At 40.7% G+C, this 16,010-nt stretch overlaps 1 protein-coding gene across 2 annotated transcripts in view; it reads left to right on the top strand.

Moving 5' to 3' along the window:
* The first annotated feature begins 2,073 nt into the window (after positions 1–2,073).
* znf438 (zinc finger protein 438) overlaps positions 2,074–16,010 on the top strand; it is a 71,243-nt gene continuing 57,306 nt past the window's right edge. For both annotated transcript variants that reach the window (XM_015354051.2, XM_015354053.2), the window contains exon 1: positions 2,074–2,181. The gene's annotated coding sequence lies outside the window, so the exon portion shown is untranslated. The remainder of the gene's footprint in view (positions 2,182–16,010) is intronic.

Raw genomic sequence — 16,010 nt, forward strand, 5'->3', positions numbered from 1 at the left:
AGCATGGAAATATGATGAATGTACTCCATCACAGATGAGTAAAATACCTAGATGATGCTGATGATGAACAATCAAAGCACACAAAAATCTATTTTCCCCAGGGTTTTCAAATAAACCTTTCGGCAGACCCTTGATTCATCTATCACAGTTTATGAACTACGTGCACTACAGATATCCAGTTTGGCACAATAGCGCAGTGTTGTGACACTATATTTTTTTCTGCCTGTTCGAAACAGGTCATTTCCTGCATTACTCTTTGTTGTGACATTCCCTCCTCTGCCACACTGAGCCCTTTCCCTCTTATTTACTGTACCAGCACTGGTTTTAGACATCTGGAAAATCTCTTCCCTCTAGATCTCAAAATCCCACTCGAAGACTTTCAGATTTATCCACAGCTGGAGAAATTACATATCTCAAACCCAGTGGGATTCGGATTTAAATCTTAACATGAGCCCTCAAAAAATAAATACCCTCCATTTTAACATGGCTATTTACTGTACAGCTAATCGTTTAGAAATTGTACAAGTTCTATTAAATACCTGTATAGAATAGATTTGCTCACTTTTGTCTTAAATAATGAATCATCTATTTTTCACATACACATTTTTGTCCATTTTGTTGCAGGTGGGATTACTGCAGCAATCCAGATGAACTACCCTGTGCTCAAGTGTACATCAGTAGAGCCCCAAGTGAGATTGGAACCAACAACCTACGTAGCCTGACGTCCAGCCTTAACCACCCCCAGGAGCAAAGGGCTGCCGAGAGAAGGGAAATGTGCAAAAAACAATTATAATGATGGAGAGGAAGCTCGCTTTCAGACGGACAATAGGGAGAATGATCTCAGAATTACGAGCAAGAAGTCATCGCCACTTAACGATGCAGCCTGAGGCTGCAGCACTTGAGTCCAAAGACCCAAACCCCACCACTCCTGGAAAGAATAAGGCAACAGACAGGCCGGGGGCAATGTTCTGTTTCAGATCTCCAAACCTTCTGCAAGCCTACTTCGGCACTTTAAGAAGCTCATCGCGACCGTTAAGATAAAGACTGAACTGAGAGGCACCAGTGTAAAAATGCAAGAGCGAGTAACTAAATATAAATTGCCTGTAAACCAGGCTTCTCCAACTTTCGGGAAAAAAAAATCCCGTCTTCTTTCGGTATCATATTTCAATTTTCTCATATTTTACCCTAACAACCTAAACTGTGTCAGTTGTGAATCCAAATTTTCCGAAATAGTTGTTAAAAAATACAAATACAGTTATTAGATACACATTAATAATACAAAGAACGAGTTCTTCAATGTTGCCCTTCTGATCACACGTTGATAACTACCCGGGAGTTAAACATTTTAAAAAACGCCCACAACAAACCCCCACACAGCATCAACTCTTATATAAGCGGAATTCTATAATAACATTAACATAATTTACACTAACCCAGAATGCACCCAAGCAGACTGCACTACTAGACCGAAATAAATCTGAACTGAAGAAACTCCCAAACACTCATCATGCTAAAGAAAACACCAATTTTGCGCCACCTCGGACTCAATTCCAAAAGACCGCGACAAATATTTCACGAGCATGTGAAAGGAACACAGAAATTCATATAAACCTAAACTAAAAAAAAAAAACAACAACTTTCCCACAGGAAAAAAAAAATCCAAATGATTCGCATCTGTTCAGTGACACTACCGGCCAGCCTCCGGGGCTCTAAATACACACTGAGCGGTGCTGGAAAGGGGAGGAGAGAAAGACGGGAAGCCCCTCCTTTAAAGCTCTGATTGGCTATCGCGTTCCTGCCTGTCGCTCATTGGTCACATTGTGCAACATAATGCGGTGTTGTCTGAGCCATACCATTTTTTACGGAGAGGTAGCGTCAGTTTTTATTTCTATACATTTAATAACGTTTTATTAAAATAAGAAAAGAAAATTATATTTTAAAACCTCTTAGATAATTATTCAATGTCTTATTTCATTTTTAAGACAATAAAGAGAGGATAATAGTAACAAATGCACAACGAGTCAACACAAACTCCCCTTTTCTTTTCGTTTAGAAAGTACAGCTCAAAATGGCTGTGGCGAAACAGTTGTGTGAGTGCGCTTTTCAGCATGAGAATTAAACTGTAACACTTTTATAGACGGGAAGAAAAACCCTTTATCGCCCGCAGGACCCAACCGAAAGGTGAGGAATACAAGTTTTGTAGGATTGCTGAGATGGCTGCCGCCGCAGCTGCGGAAAATAAAACCCAATCGCGTTCTTGGGTGACGGGATTACGACAGTAACTTCAGCCAATAGGAGGGTTGAGGGCAGTGGCAGGCTGTGGCCTGCAGAGCACATTCAGGAAAAGCTGCGACGTCTAGACAGAGAGTACAGCGGTTGTGGCAAAGTAGACATTCCTGCTAATGAGGCGTAATTTCTCCTTCGCGGTGCAAACTTTGCTTTCATTTTTGCTGAGAGTGGTTGCTCTAATGTTTACGAGGCCGTATATATTGCACGCATATTCTTATGCATGTAACTTTAAGGCTGTGGCTGCGCTCTGTGTAAACTGCAGATTGGCAGTAGTTTCAAGGAACGCTCGTTGTCCCCCATGACTGAATCCTTCGTACTCATAATTGAACCGGCAAATGCACATTAGCGACGAGTTTAGCCTTGGGTGTAAAGAAGAATGCGATTGTCCAGATTAAAGTGATGCATCGGAATGCACTCAATTCTTCATTGTCGCCCCTGCCCAAGCCCGGTGGTTCCCTCTTCTATTCAGCTGATATTGTGATGTACAGTATGCACACGTCTCCCTGCTCCACACTGTTCTGTGGACAGTGGGTTAACATCTCGGCCTTAACATAACTCATATCTTTATTATTTTAAGCGCTGTAAGGCGGCTGCTTTGTTGGGACTTATCGAAATGATTTTACCCGTAATCACAAACTTTGATTTTGTAATCAATGTAAACATATATATATATTTTGAATTAGAGATCTGTAACGCACATCTTATCCGAAAGACATGCAAAATGTGAGCTGATGTATGCACTGGGACCCTTTATCAGTTGAAATGTTTGTGATCCATTTAGCATCTAAGGAACACTTTAGAAGATACTTGTGAGGTTTGATCAGGCTTAAGGTTTCCTTTCATTCTACACTGAATTACAGAGATGCGGTAGTATTCAAATAGCTTTCTCCCAATCCAATTCCTTGTCTAATGATACTGGTAGTTCCAGGACACTTAGATATGTTACTAAATATTCATACCGTTAAGCAGAAAGTGTTGGACTGAAGTTAGAACATACCAGAATACTAGACGTAGAATACCACACGTGAAATAGGTGATTATCTTTATTTTATCAGTTTTACTTTTTCTCCTCAATAATTCCCACGCAAGATAGTAGAAATATTTTGACTTTGGTTTCCATTTTGCAGTTGTTGATTGTGAAGTTTTTTCTTAGGAAGGAAACACATTCTTCGCATCTGCAAGTGAAGAACACGTTCTATTCTCAACTTTATGGGTGTCCGAATGGTCATCAAAGTGGGCTACACTTGTAACTCGAATGAGTAAATCAATTTCTTTCCTGATTCATGTTCATATGTGGCCTCCCTGTAGTATGGACTGACTCTGAATCTCATTTAGGCTGTTAAGAAGTTTCATTCATTTGGTCCGAAGTGAGAAATTTCACCTTCCAAAAAAAGACTGCTGCATGCAGGTTTTATGTCAAGGGAGATGAAAATGGAAAGTGATGAGGCATCATACCATAACCTTGTCCATAGTTTGATTGGATTTATAGCTGTAGGGTTGATTGATGAATCATTGTTGGGGGGAGGGGGGGGTTAGATGTGTTGTCGCACTGCTGCATTGGTTCACAGTCCAGTCATTGTCCAGTCACGGTCATTGAAGAACTGGTGTCTGTATGGCCTCTCCTGTGCGTTTCACGTGAAATACATGTGAGCAGTACATTTTGGGGTGGCACGTTGTTGCGGTGGTCAGTATCGATGCCTCGCAAGCCTGGGTTCAGTTCAGGACCTGGGGTACTGTCTGTGCGGAGTTTGCATGTTTCCCCATGTTTGCATTGGTTTCCTCCCGCGGTCCAACACAATACTAGTAGGTTGATTGGCTTCTGTAAAATTGGTACGGGGGGTGTCTGAAAGGCCAGTCCAGTCTGTGTGTCTGCCTGCCCTGCGATGGACTGGTGTCCTGTCCAGGTTGTATCCTGCCTTGCGGCCATTGCTTGCTAGGATCCAGCTGCCCCATGAGCCTGTATTGGATGAAGTGCTAAGCAAATGGATGATGGTACATTTTGAAGTAAGAGTGGTAATCACAGTCCAGCAGCTGACAACTGTGGTTTGACTGTTAGTCATCCACTATTTTTTCACAGTAATTTCACAGATGCTGACAAACACTGAACCCTCGAGGTGTATCTCTGGCTCCTGAAATCGTCTTTTGACATCTTCCCAGTTTTTGGATCCATTTTGTATCTCATTGGTTTGTCATGGCGGGAGATAAAGGCATTGTGGTCTCTGAGCAGATTATGAAAATCAAGGGCTTGTTTTATGTGTAGCAGAGACACTAGAATAGCTGATTCTTGTGAAGAGTTTTAAACAAACGAATCAATAATTTATTTCTCAGGAACAGCTGGGTCAGTCTAAGTATTAAGTGTACATAGACTTAATAGTGTACACAATTATTTATGTTTTCATGAATTAGATAGCCAATTGGTTTTCTTTTAGTTAGCAGTCACATTCAGTCCGTTAGCTAGGTCCTTCCTGGCTTGTAAAAGCTATCAATTGTAAAAATGTTATTGTTGTTGTTGCAGAACAGATTTGTCTTGTTGAATGATGATATGACAAACTCAGAGGGCCACGGAAATACTAAGCTCTTTATATTCTCTGGCACAGTTTTGGTGGGAGCGTAATCAAATCAGAGTGAAACTCTGAGAAAAAACATTTATTAATAACGATTAAGACACAGCATCCAATAGGAAACAAAAACACATGTATACAAAGTTGTGTTTTAGGGGCCTACTCTCTGTAGAACTCTTAACCAAGAATGCTGCATCCTAAAACAAGAATATAACCTAGAACTAAAGCTCTCTTCCTGCAGCATCAATGGCCAAAGCTAAATGGAAACCTCTTTCCTAAAGGAGAGAACATATTTAGCCTAAGGGTTCCAGTATACAGGAAATCATAATTTCCAAACCTGAAAAGGACAGAAAGCAACCAACCTGTAACAAACTTCAAATTGCTTAGCCAGAGATTGATCAGAACAAGGTTCTCTCGCATGGTACACGTTAGAGGAAGTCATAGTATTTATTTTTCTCTATTTCTCTCTCTCCCTTCTGTTTCCTTTCTGTCCTCCTGTTTGCTGTCTTTGTCTTTTTGCTGTGTTCCTGTGATGGCTCTAATGATTTATCACTAAGTTAATTAACCAGAGTAAACCAGGAAATGGTCATGATCATCTCTGTTTACCTGTCTCTTAGCCTACCTGCAGCTAGGTAGACATCTCAAATGAAACAAATTGTTTTTAGGTTTTCTGAGATGTGAACTTTCAAGATGTGAGTGGCAAACAATATCGATTTTGTAGCCCACACCTGAATTGTAACAATAACATCCGATTAATTTAGGCTGAGATATTCTGAGAAAATTAAGCAATAAGATACTGTTGAAGTCCATTTTCATTGCAGTGTCAACCATTATAGTTTTTAGGTATGAAGAAAAAATCGAGGCCAATTAATTTACATTTGGATATGCACAGTAAAAAGTCATGTAAGAGATTTTTTTTTTCAATCAGTAATGGGTAATTTCAGTGGTTCATTCAAATAAATTCCCTGAATGAGATATTCACCCAATACAGCTCAAAGTAATGAGGAAAGTTATTAATTCACTTAAAATTATATTTCAGATGTCTCTTAGAGCAGGGAATGTACAGTACCTACTGACTGGGGACAGCACAAAACCAGAGAATTATAGACCAATCAGCTTTATCTCACTTACATCTAAAGGCATCTAATTGCAAGCAGCAGTAGTTCAGGTGGCTAGCTGCGTCAGCATGCGTAGGCTGCAAAGGAACAAGAAATAGGTTTATTCCATGCTAAAAAGAGAAGAAAATAAACTCAATGTTTCAGCTGTGGAGCCTTCTTCGGGTGTAAGCTTTAATTGCAAGCAGCATTCTGCAAAAGAGAGAAAGGATAAATTGCCTAATGCACCTATTAGAAGTTTTCAGCAAGTACCTGGTGCAGGAGATAAATTGAAGGTATATCACAGGTATGTATTTGGACTTTCAGAAAGCCTTTGACAAAACGGATGACTACAGCCAAAGCTGTAGAAATCCAAGGTAATGTGCACTTACCCGGGAAGCTAAAGAAGGGTCCTAATGAGGCTGATAGCCTCATATTGGAGTGGGGTCATGAGCGGGGTACTACAGGGACCTGTTCCAGCTCCACCGCTCTTCTCTTCATCTTCCTGTGATCTAGACTGTTAGAGCAAGAAAGCCTGTAGCATTTGCAGAAGGTGCAAAAGGAGGTAAACTGCAAGCAGTGTACGAACGGCAGGGTTAATACAGGAGTTATTACACGTTGGTATGGAAATGACTTTTTTCAGTGGTTATGTGCACGGTATTACAAGCAAGACGCACGATCATGTGTTTCAAATATAACATGAGTGGTAGCGAGCCTGCAGGAGCAATACGGGAAAGAGATTTAGCAGATGCTGAATAAGGTAGCTGTCGACACCCTAGTGGAAGGTGACTGTGTGACCCTTAAAGGAAGGAGTAAATTAAATTATTCGATCAATAACTTACTACAGCAGAAAAGATAGGTCACATAGCCTCTTGCCATTTTTAGAAATTAACTGCGTATCCCAAATGTGGAATATACCAAAAATGAACTGTACATTCCAAACATGTCCTTATTTCATTCAGCCGTGACAATGAAACACAAAGGGAAGGGATTTCCTCACTGTGATTCCGCCTCAGTAATAAACTACTTTGCCCTTTGGTGTGTTGTACAGAAGTGAGTGACGCTGTCAAGAGAGTCATTTAGTGTCAGATGTATTTAAGAACAGTTTTGCTGTCCTAAATGAAAATGTTTATTTAGTTTCTTGTTACCGTTTTGCTGTAAGATACTTATCTGATTATCGGTTTGAAAGACATAAAAGCCTAGCGCCTTGCAGAATGATGTACCCCCTTCCAATTTTCTTGAATTAGAAACCATGTATTCCTAGTTTTTAAAGTGAAGGTTTTTAATCCAGAACTTGACTGCTCAAACTGAACACTTTGATGGGTGAATAAGGTTAATGCCAGCAGAAGCTGCAACACAAAATTACCCCCGTTGCTATGACAAACCTAAATTAACTCAGGTGCACAAAATTACCTTAATGAGCCACACAATTAGTTAAGTGGCCTCTGTCTCTGTGCATTAATAGTGGTTCACAGGATTTCTGAATAAATATATCTGCCTCTGTAAGGTCCCTCAGTCGCATTGTGAATGTGAACCAAATATTCAATCATGAAGACCAAGGCACTTTCGAAACAACACTGGGCTGGTGTTGCATAAAGACACCGATCAGGAGAAGGGTTTGAAACATTTCAAAGACAGTGAATGTCCCTTAGAGCACTCTGATGTTGATCATTAAGAAGACGCATCGTACCACAGCAACACTGCCAAGATCAGGCTGTCCCTCCAAACTGAGCAGCTGGGAAAGGAGGAAACCAGTGCTGCTTCTGTGAGGGCAACAGTGCCTTTGAAAGAGCTACAGAGTTCAAAGGCTGAGAAGACAGAAAATATACACAAGTCAACAATATCTCGCTTACTGCACAACACCTGTGTAAATGAGAGGGCAGTCCATCTCATACATGTCTGCATGCTTCACCATCCAAGAAGGTCTTCACCTTCAAAGTGATCGCTGCTAATGATCTGAATCATGCAAAAAGATGAATTTCAGATGTTTCCCTTCCAAGCTTAAAAATCTGTTTTTCTCACTTTGCTTATTTCTCCTCAACCAGTAACACAGAGACACAAGGCCGTGTTGTCCCATATAAGTGATATATGTTATGCATCTGTACCCCTGAGAGGGCCCTGAGTCACTACGTCACTGTGTATCAGCACAGGCTCAGGAAATGGCATGTCTGAAGGCTGAGCGTCTACGCTGATGATAATTACGTGGGACATTTGCCTTGTGCCTTTCTACAGATGTGTTGAAACAGTATACTGTGAGCAGCAGTGTTTAATTTGTACATCACAAAGGTGCTGGTTCCCCATATGAATGGGAGAGAGCAGATTTACAATGGGCAACTGAGGTGCTGGAGCACTTAACTGACACGAGCATAACACTTAACATCAATGTAATACGCTTTCAACACGTTTTCAAGCCGCTAAACGTTTTTTAAATGAGGAGATTCAAATACCATAATCCTCTACTATTAGGCCAAGTCTATTTTTTAAACATTTCCAGTCTGACGGACCTCCTCTCATGGGGCTACAGGGTTTCTCAATCTGACTGCACGATCTCCCTCTAGCATTTGCTGTGGACTGTATGTGACTGGACTCATATAGAAGTGTGCTGTGGTAGAAAATCCAGCATCCTGGGGCAGCTGAGCTTTCCTTGGTCTAAGGAGTAGCGCTATGCATCTCTGAGACCATGAGTGACATGATGACATGAATCCTGGCAGGGGAACAGCAGCGCTATGTGTGTTATGTATTTAGCCATGCATAACCGTTTTAACAAAAATCTAGCCTTTTACTTAAGGATAAAATTCTCAATTTTATTAATGCCACAAAACCCGTTTTTGGATTAATAAAGGTACCGGCAACACACACAAGGCACTTTTTTTGTTCAAACTACTAGTCTCATCTATCATTAGCCAGATTTTGGGAGCACATTATATTATCTTCTCAGACGGAATTCTTTTTTCTCCCCACTTCTGAGGAAATGTGTTGCTGAATATTTGAGCACGAAACACCCATCTGTCTTTTTTCTAACCGCTTCTTCCAATTCTGGGTTGTGGGGGAGTCGGACCAAGGCAAGGGTACAAGGGTACACCCAGGGCACACGGACACAGGACATGTACACACTCAGACCAGGGCCAGTTTTCCCAGAAGGCCATTAACCTGTCGGTACACCTTTGGACTGTGGGAGGAAACCCAGGTGACCATGACTAAGGGAGGGGATACACCCAGGGCCCCAGCTCTGCAAGGCAGTAGTGCTAACCACTACACCACCATGCTGCTCACTATGAAACGTTGGAAAGAAAATCCATCCCTGTCAATCCTTTCCAGTTCCTGACAATCTGGCAGCAAGCGCAGTGCGTCAACAGCCCAGTAAAACGCAAGGCTCCACGTCCTGTTCTATACTTTTACACTTCAAGTCTATTTTTGAGGCACTCACACAAAAAGAGAACAGAAGGGTTTTTCACAGAAGTGTAGTCTAGGAGTCAAGCAGCGAAAGCATTCGCTGTCTTCAGAATTTTTTTTCTGTAGACTAGACTTTTTCATGTCATGAGGAGGTGTAAGGGCATGTACATTCTGAACAGCCAGGTTGGAAACTGCGTGTTTCACTTTCAGTGTGGTCTCTTTGTGTTGTTTAATGTAAAGTGCCGAGACCTTGAAAATATTGAGTTCTGAGTGCTTAATACTGTGGTTTTGAATTAGTGAGGGGTTTTGCGGTTGTTGCAATTGAAGCCGTAAAGAAATGAGACAGTAAGTCCTTTGCTTTTGTTCATTGAATCAATGGCCCAGTGGAAAAGGACTTCCTCAGAGGAAGCTTGTGTCCAGGACGCAGCAGAAAGGGTATCGATTTGCATACTGAATCTCAACGGGTCATTATTTGCAAAGCAGGTTTAATTGAGAAAATCATATTGTCTGAAGAAGTCGAGCAGAGAGCAAATTTGAAACAGCTTTTGTTCTGTGAAGGCACTCAGTTTCCCTGGGGTTGTTCACTCTGAGGAGCAGCCTGGGTTTTTGCTGAACTCCTCATTTGTCTTTGGTATCTTTCAACCTATCGGATGAAGGTGTGCAGGAGATCAGGAGATTCTTCCTTTTCTTTTTGTCAAAAATCACTCTGCGGGTGAATGTAGACGTGGCAGGTGGAATCTAGCTGTGCAACTGTCCACCCGTGCAGAAATGCCAGCAGCCATATCACCCTGCAACTCCCAACTGGCAGCCCACTGAAGCTCAACAGGTGTGAGGCTGGTCAGTACCTGGATGGGAGACCTCCTGGGAAAAACTAAGGTTGCTGCTTGAAGAGGTGTCAGTGAAGCCAGCAGGGGGCGCTCACCCCGCGGTCCATGTGGGTCCTAATGCCTCAGTGTAGTGACGGGGACACTATACTGTAAACAGGCGCCGTCCTTCGGATGAGACGTAAAACCGAGGTCCTGACTCTCTGTGGTCATTAAAAATCCCAGGGTGTTTCTCGATAAGAGTAGGGGTGTAACCCCGGCGTCCTGGCCAAATTTCCCATTGGCCTCCTAATAATCCCCATCTATAAACTGGCTTCATTACTCTGCTCTCCTCCCCACTGAGAGCTGGTGTGTGGTGAGCGTTCTGGCGCACTATGGCTGCCGTCGCATCATCCAGGTGGGGCTGCACATTGGTGGTGGTGGAGGGGAGTCCCCATTACCTGTAAAGCACTTTGAGTGGAGTGTCCAGAAAAGCACTATATAAGTGTAAGCAATTATTATAATTATTATTATTATTAATTGTGTGGGATATGTGAAAGAATAACAAAGTGCTCACTACTGCTGCTGTTCCCACAGAACGCTGTGGTCCCATCAATTCCACTTGCGTCTGGCAGTCCCCTGCCCTCCTTTATGTTGTAAAAGATTCTGTTTTTCAATTATTTACATATTTATTTAAGAGGGGAGCTTGGGCGGTGTTTTCCAGTGCTGTGCATAAACGATGAAATTGACATCCATATTGGATTTGCATACCTGTCCGTCATTCATAATTCACTGCAAGAGCTTCTGAATTTGTGATTAGACGTTACAGAAACAGGGAAACTCCATTAAAGCCAAACAAGAGCCCCTTTGGCTTCAGTTAACCCCTGCGTGTTGCGTGGTGAAGATGATGCCAGTCCGGTTGACTGCTGTGAAGTATTTCGTTGGCCCTCTGCAGCCTTTCCCAAACGGAGTGACTCTTAATTGCATTTTTGTCAGAATCCCGCTGCCACGGTATGTTGGTTTTCGCAGTACTTTGACAGTTGATGTAAGCTGCATACAGTTCCTTCTTCTTTAAGGAAGCATACAGTAGCAACCAGCCAGCCACAAGCCTTTAGCCATTGAAGTCAAATGTAATATTAACTTTCCTTTTATAGCCAGGTCTTTAATGCTGTGTTGCTGTACAAAACACCTCCTTCAAAAGTCTGAGAGAAAGTTTGACCATTCCAATTTGATGAAAAATATTGAATTTAAAAACCGTTTGCCTTTCAGCAAAACTGGATGTCATTGAAAGAAGGGGAGAATAATTGTGCAAGGCACTGTGCAGCATATAGTTCATATGCCCATTTGATTTAGAATGCGTTAACCTATCGTCGCATTAGAATACTGTACATGGTTTCCAATTACTTGTAAAATATGTTTTTGTTTTTCTTTACATACAGTTATAAATTGTTTTAAATAAGAGGGTGGCAAACATTCAAAAAACTGAATTACAAGTGGAATGCAGATTGTAGAATAAAATGGGTGTGATAATAGGCCGATGCATATTTAATTCGTGGATAATTGCACTTCCAGCCTAAGTGCAGGAACAAGCTGCTTACTGCTTGCCTTCTAGAATTCTCTTGCAAATGCAGTTCTACATTACAGTCCCTCTCGCGCAGGTGCTCTGTGGGGGTGAAAACTGGAATAAACAGATTGAGTCGATATGTTTTTTTTTTCCTGAAAAAAATACCTTAATTCTGTCATGGGACTCTTACACACAGGAAAACCACTCTTGAGAATTAACACTGCTGCATTCCCAAATTTGGTCTGGGTATGTCAGTCTGTAGTGATTTAAGAAAGCAAAGCATGTGTAGCTGTAGGGATTTAGGATTTAGGAATAACCTAAATTATTCTCCCTGGGTAGCATTGCTTGCCATTACAAATAACACAGATAACAGGCTTTTTGGGTATGTAAGAGTATTTTCAGAAAACGCAGAGCACAAGAATCTCTGTTTTACAAAAGGTGAAGCATATTGAAGATATGAATATTCAAAAATCAAAACTTTAAAAGGCACTGTTTATGCTTGATCCTGTGTGAAATATGGAGTTGTGATATAGAAAAAAAAATCCCAGGAATCATGAGCGCGAGACAAAAAAAAATGAAATTATTTTTTTTTAGATTGGGTATCTTAGCAGGAAGTGCCAGCTTTTGAAAACAAGAAAGAAGGAAAATAATGATAGAAAGTGAAAATTAAATAATTGAAAAGGGTTTGTATTTGAACCTTTTGTTCATAAAATGCTTAAATATCGAGAAAGACTATTTCAGTCTTTGAGGAGCTATTATTACGGTGGATGTTTATTTAATAAAAAGTCTCGAGTGAATTTTGGTTTTCTGCCTTAACAGTTAACTGGATTTCTTGAAACTAGGTATCGATATCTTGCTATGGAAAAGAAGCTTGTATTATAACATTTTAATTCTCCATTTTGTTTGAATAATTAAAAACTTGTTTGCTCTCCAGACAGAGACGTGGCAGAAGTCTAGCAAATTTAATTGCAGGCATTCCGTAACCAAATCAACGGTGTCTCAGTTTGTATTCTTCATGCTGGGGTGGAATGTGTCTTTTACAAGTCACCTGGTCCAGCCAGCTGAAAATTGAACCCACGCGCTCTATAAACAGGAAACCATGTTTAGATGGGAGTAGCTAGGAATTCTTTATTAGTGACTGGGTCACATGAGACAGGAAGTGGGAAAGGCAGCCTAAATACCTGGGTGAGGAATGACTTCACCAAGCCTGTCATTCCTAGGAGCTGCATTCAGACTCCCATATGTGCTCGTGTTGAGGAAACAGAGGAGTGTCGTTTTAACCCAAGGCATCCTTACTCCTGTTAACCTTCTGTCTTTGATTTAAAAGCTAGCATTATCGGTCCTCAAAGCAATCTGGATTCTGTTTCTTAGTGATTACTCAGACCTTCCTGAAACAATTATGCTATTAACAAAGAATCTTGTACGTAGACAAGATGTGGAAATGGCAAATAACCAAAAGTGCACCTGGCCAGGGCTGTGGTTTGTCCACTGGAACATGTTGCTATTTAAATGAAATGGCATTTTTTTTAAACTAAGAAACTAAGCCAACTTGATAGTTCGGTCTTAGTAATGAAAATCAATATGTAAAAACAAAAAATCTTTTGGAATGAATACAACATAGTGAATATTCTCTGCCTGTCACTTAGTGTTGAGAAAGATCACACCATGAAAGCCTTTTTACTTTTATCATGTAAAATGGAAGGCTTATCTTCATGGTTCATCATCAAAATGTTTGAAAAAGATTTCTACTTGGAGCTTGCCACTGGATTTTCATATCAGTAATGTGGAATAAAAGATGTCGCTACAAAACAAACATGGTTTTTACTCACTGTAATGAATGTATTCATTGCTAAATCGAGAACCTATTTATTCAAGAACCATAACTCAACAAGAGGGATCTTGATCATTCTAAAATCCTCAGCTCCCTGACCAGTTATTTTTATGCGTTTATTGTAAAACCTCCATCCATTCATCCATGGTTGAACCGCTTCTTCCAATTCGGGATTGTGGGGGAGAGCTGGAGCCTATCCCAGCAAGCAACAGGCACAAGGCAGGGCACACCCTGGCCCCACTTCGTCTCAGGACAGACACAAACTCGGGCGTGCGCGCACACACTCACACCAGGGCCAGTTTCCCAGAAGCTTATTAACCTGCCAGCATGCCTCTGGACTCTGGGAGGAAACTGGAGCACCTGCAGGAAACCCATATGGGCGAGAAGAGAACATGCAAACTCCAGGTAGCATGCAAACTCCACAGATACAGGTAGCACTCCCGGTCCAGAATTGGATCTAGTGCCCTGATTCAGCAATGTTGACCACTCTGCCACCATGCCGCCTTAATAAAAAAACATATGATTTGTAAATAAATATTTGCGTGAAGTAGCAAGTTGGATAATTAAAGGTGCTGCACTGCCCTGTTCTAGTGATGCTCCAGTATGTGTGTGTGAAATACACAAATCTGACCACATTCGTTATTCCTATCCGGCCTGCAGGAGGTCAGCTCCAGGTTAGTGCACTGCTATGCTTCTGCTACTTGAGAAGCTTTTGAAGAGGGGCTTTTTGGTTCAGATCGGGGACTCATTTCCTCCAGGGGGCATTCCCTGTGCCGTGAACTCGGAGCAAAGCAGAACGTAACCCCTGTTCTCGGTGTTATGGAAATAAAAGTTCAAAAGGAAAAACACCGTGCTCTTTGTGTCGCCTTTTCTTCCTCTTCTGCAGAACCACAGTTTTTCTTGATTTATAAGGGAATTGGAGAGCCTGACTGTAATAGATTCAGAAAATGTAACTAATATTCTGAAAGGAAACTGTAAAACTTTCCATTCTGTGGGGGTTTTGCTTAAAAATGCTAGTTACTATAATTTCCTTTGCTGCATTAAATGTTGCTTTCATTTGTTCTTTGCAGACAAACAGAATAAACATGTCACTTGACCTGAGAGAACTGCCAGGTTTTACACTAAAATGTCATGCAGACTGTAGGTCTAAATGTTATCATACAGAAGATACAGTATTTATGACCTAAAAAGCAGCAGGTGTGATCAGTATGTAGTTTATTCAGGATGCACAAAAAAATCACTATTGCAGAAGTAGCACAAATGAGTAATGGCAAAAGTGTATAGTTCTCTAAATACATTCGACATCTGTGGTTTTACATTCCTGCCAGTTCCTGTACTTTTTAATTTTTTGAAATCATTATCATTGCAGTGTCCAGACAAAACAAGTTTCTCCACTTATTCTTTTCATTGTGAGTGCCTATGCTACTTTATTTTTACAAAAGAAATAACAGGATGTGACATAATAAAAGTCTGCACTCTATTTGAAGAAACCTTTAACTCGGTTCAATCAGGATGAATTTGTTTTAGTAGATTTGAACTCCACTATTCAGAACCCAGTGATGTTTCATTTGATCGGTTAAATCATTGGTAAGTGAAGTATTTGGCTTAGCAGAGTTGTTTATGTTTAGCAAAATACTAGAGTGGTTAACGCACAGTCAGAAAGTGCTAATTGAGTTGCATGGCTTCTCAGATCAATAATACCATATAGTATGAGACAGTGGAAAAACCTCAACAACACTACAACAAAACTGTGCATCTTATAAAAGGCTAAACTATTTTATTATTCTGTTTTCCCCACTATAACACTTATATTCAGGTAAATAATTAAATGAGTGTGAAGAATATTTATTGTTAAACCTCTTTTCACAGTAAATCACACACTAGTGGTGAGTGTTAAGGTTTCCTTAATTGTACTTAAATACTAAATTAAATTAATTGTGTTATGTTAAACTACAGTATACAGAATACTGACTTCTATTGTGTTTTTTTTTGTTTGGGGTATCCAGCTCTTTGCAGTGTGCAGATCATTTTCAGATGCTATTATTTTAACAGGCAGTGCATTTACAGCCTGCTCTCTTCTGATCTGGCAGTCCATTAAGGCAGCCTTTCAGTTACACCCCAGTTAAAGTTGGATATGCTAAGCCTTCCACAACTCACCAGAGACCTTTAAATTACAAGTTTTCATAAGCAGTAAAAGTGCTTTAGATGCTTTTTCTGTTGTTCTGTTTTTTTTGGTCTCACAGCAACATCTTTCCTTTCCTCTTGTAAGTATACAAAAACAGCTAAGGTATAAGACTGACCTTGGCAAAAATCTGAAGTAAGCCTTGAGGTTAATGCTAAACTGCTGTAATACATTATTTCATAGGTCTTAGAGGAAAGATAGTGAGTTTCAGCATGTACCTGTCAGTGCTAAATGATTGTTCATTTCCTGTGAACTGGGGATAGAGTAATAACATGCAGCTGCTAAGCTGGACT

Source organism: Lepisosteus oculatus, chromosome 6 (genome assembly GCF_040954835.1).
Source record: "Lepisosteus oculatus isolate fLepOcu1 chromosome 6, fLepOcu1.hap2, whole genome shotgun sequence".
In the NCBI taxonomy this organism is placed as follows: domain Eukaryota; kingdom Metazoa; phylum Chordata; class Actinopteri; order Semionotiformes; family Lepisosteidae; genus Lepisosteus; species Lepisosteus oculatus.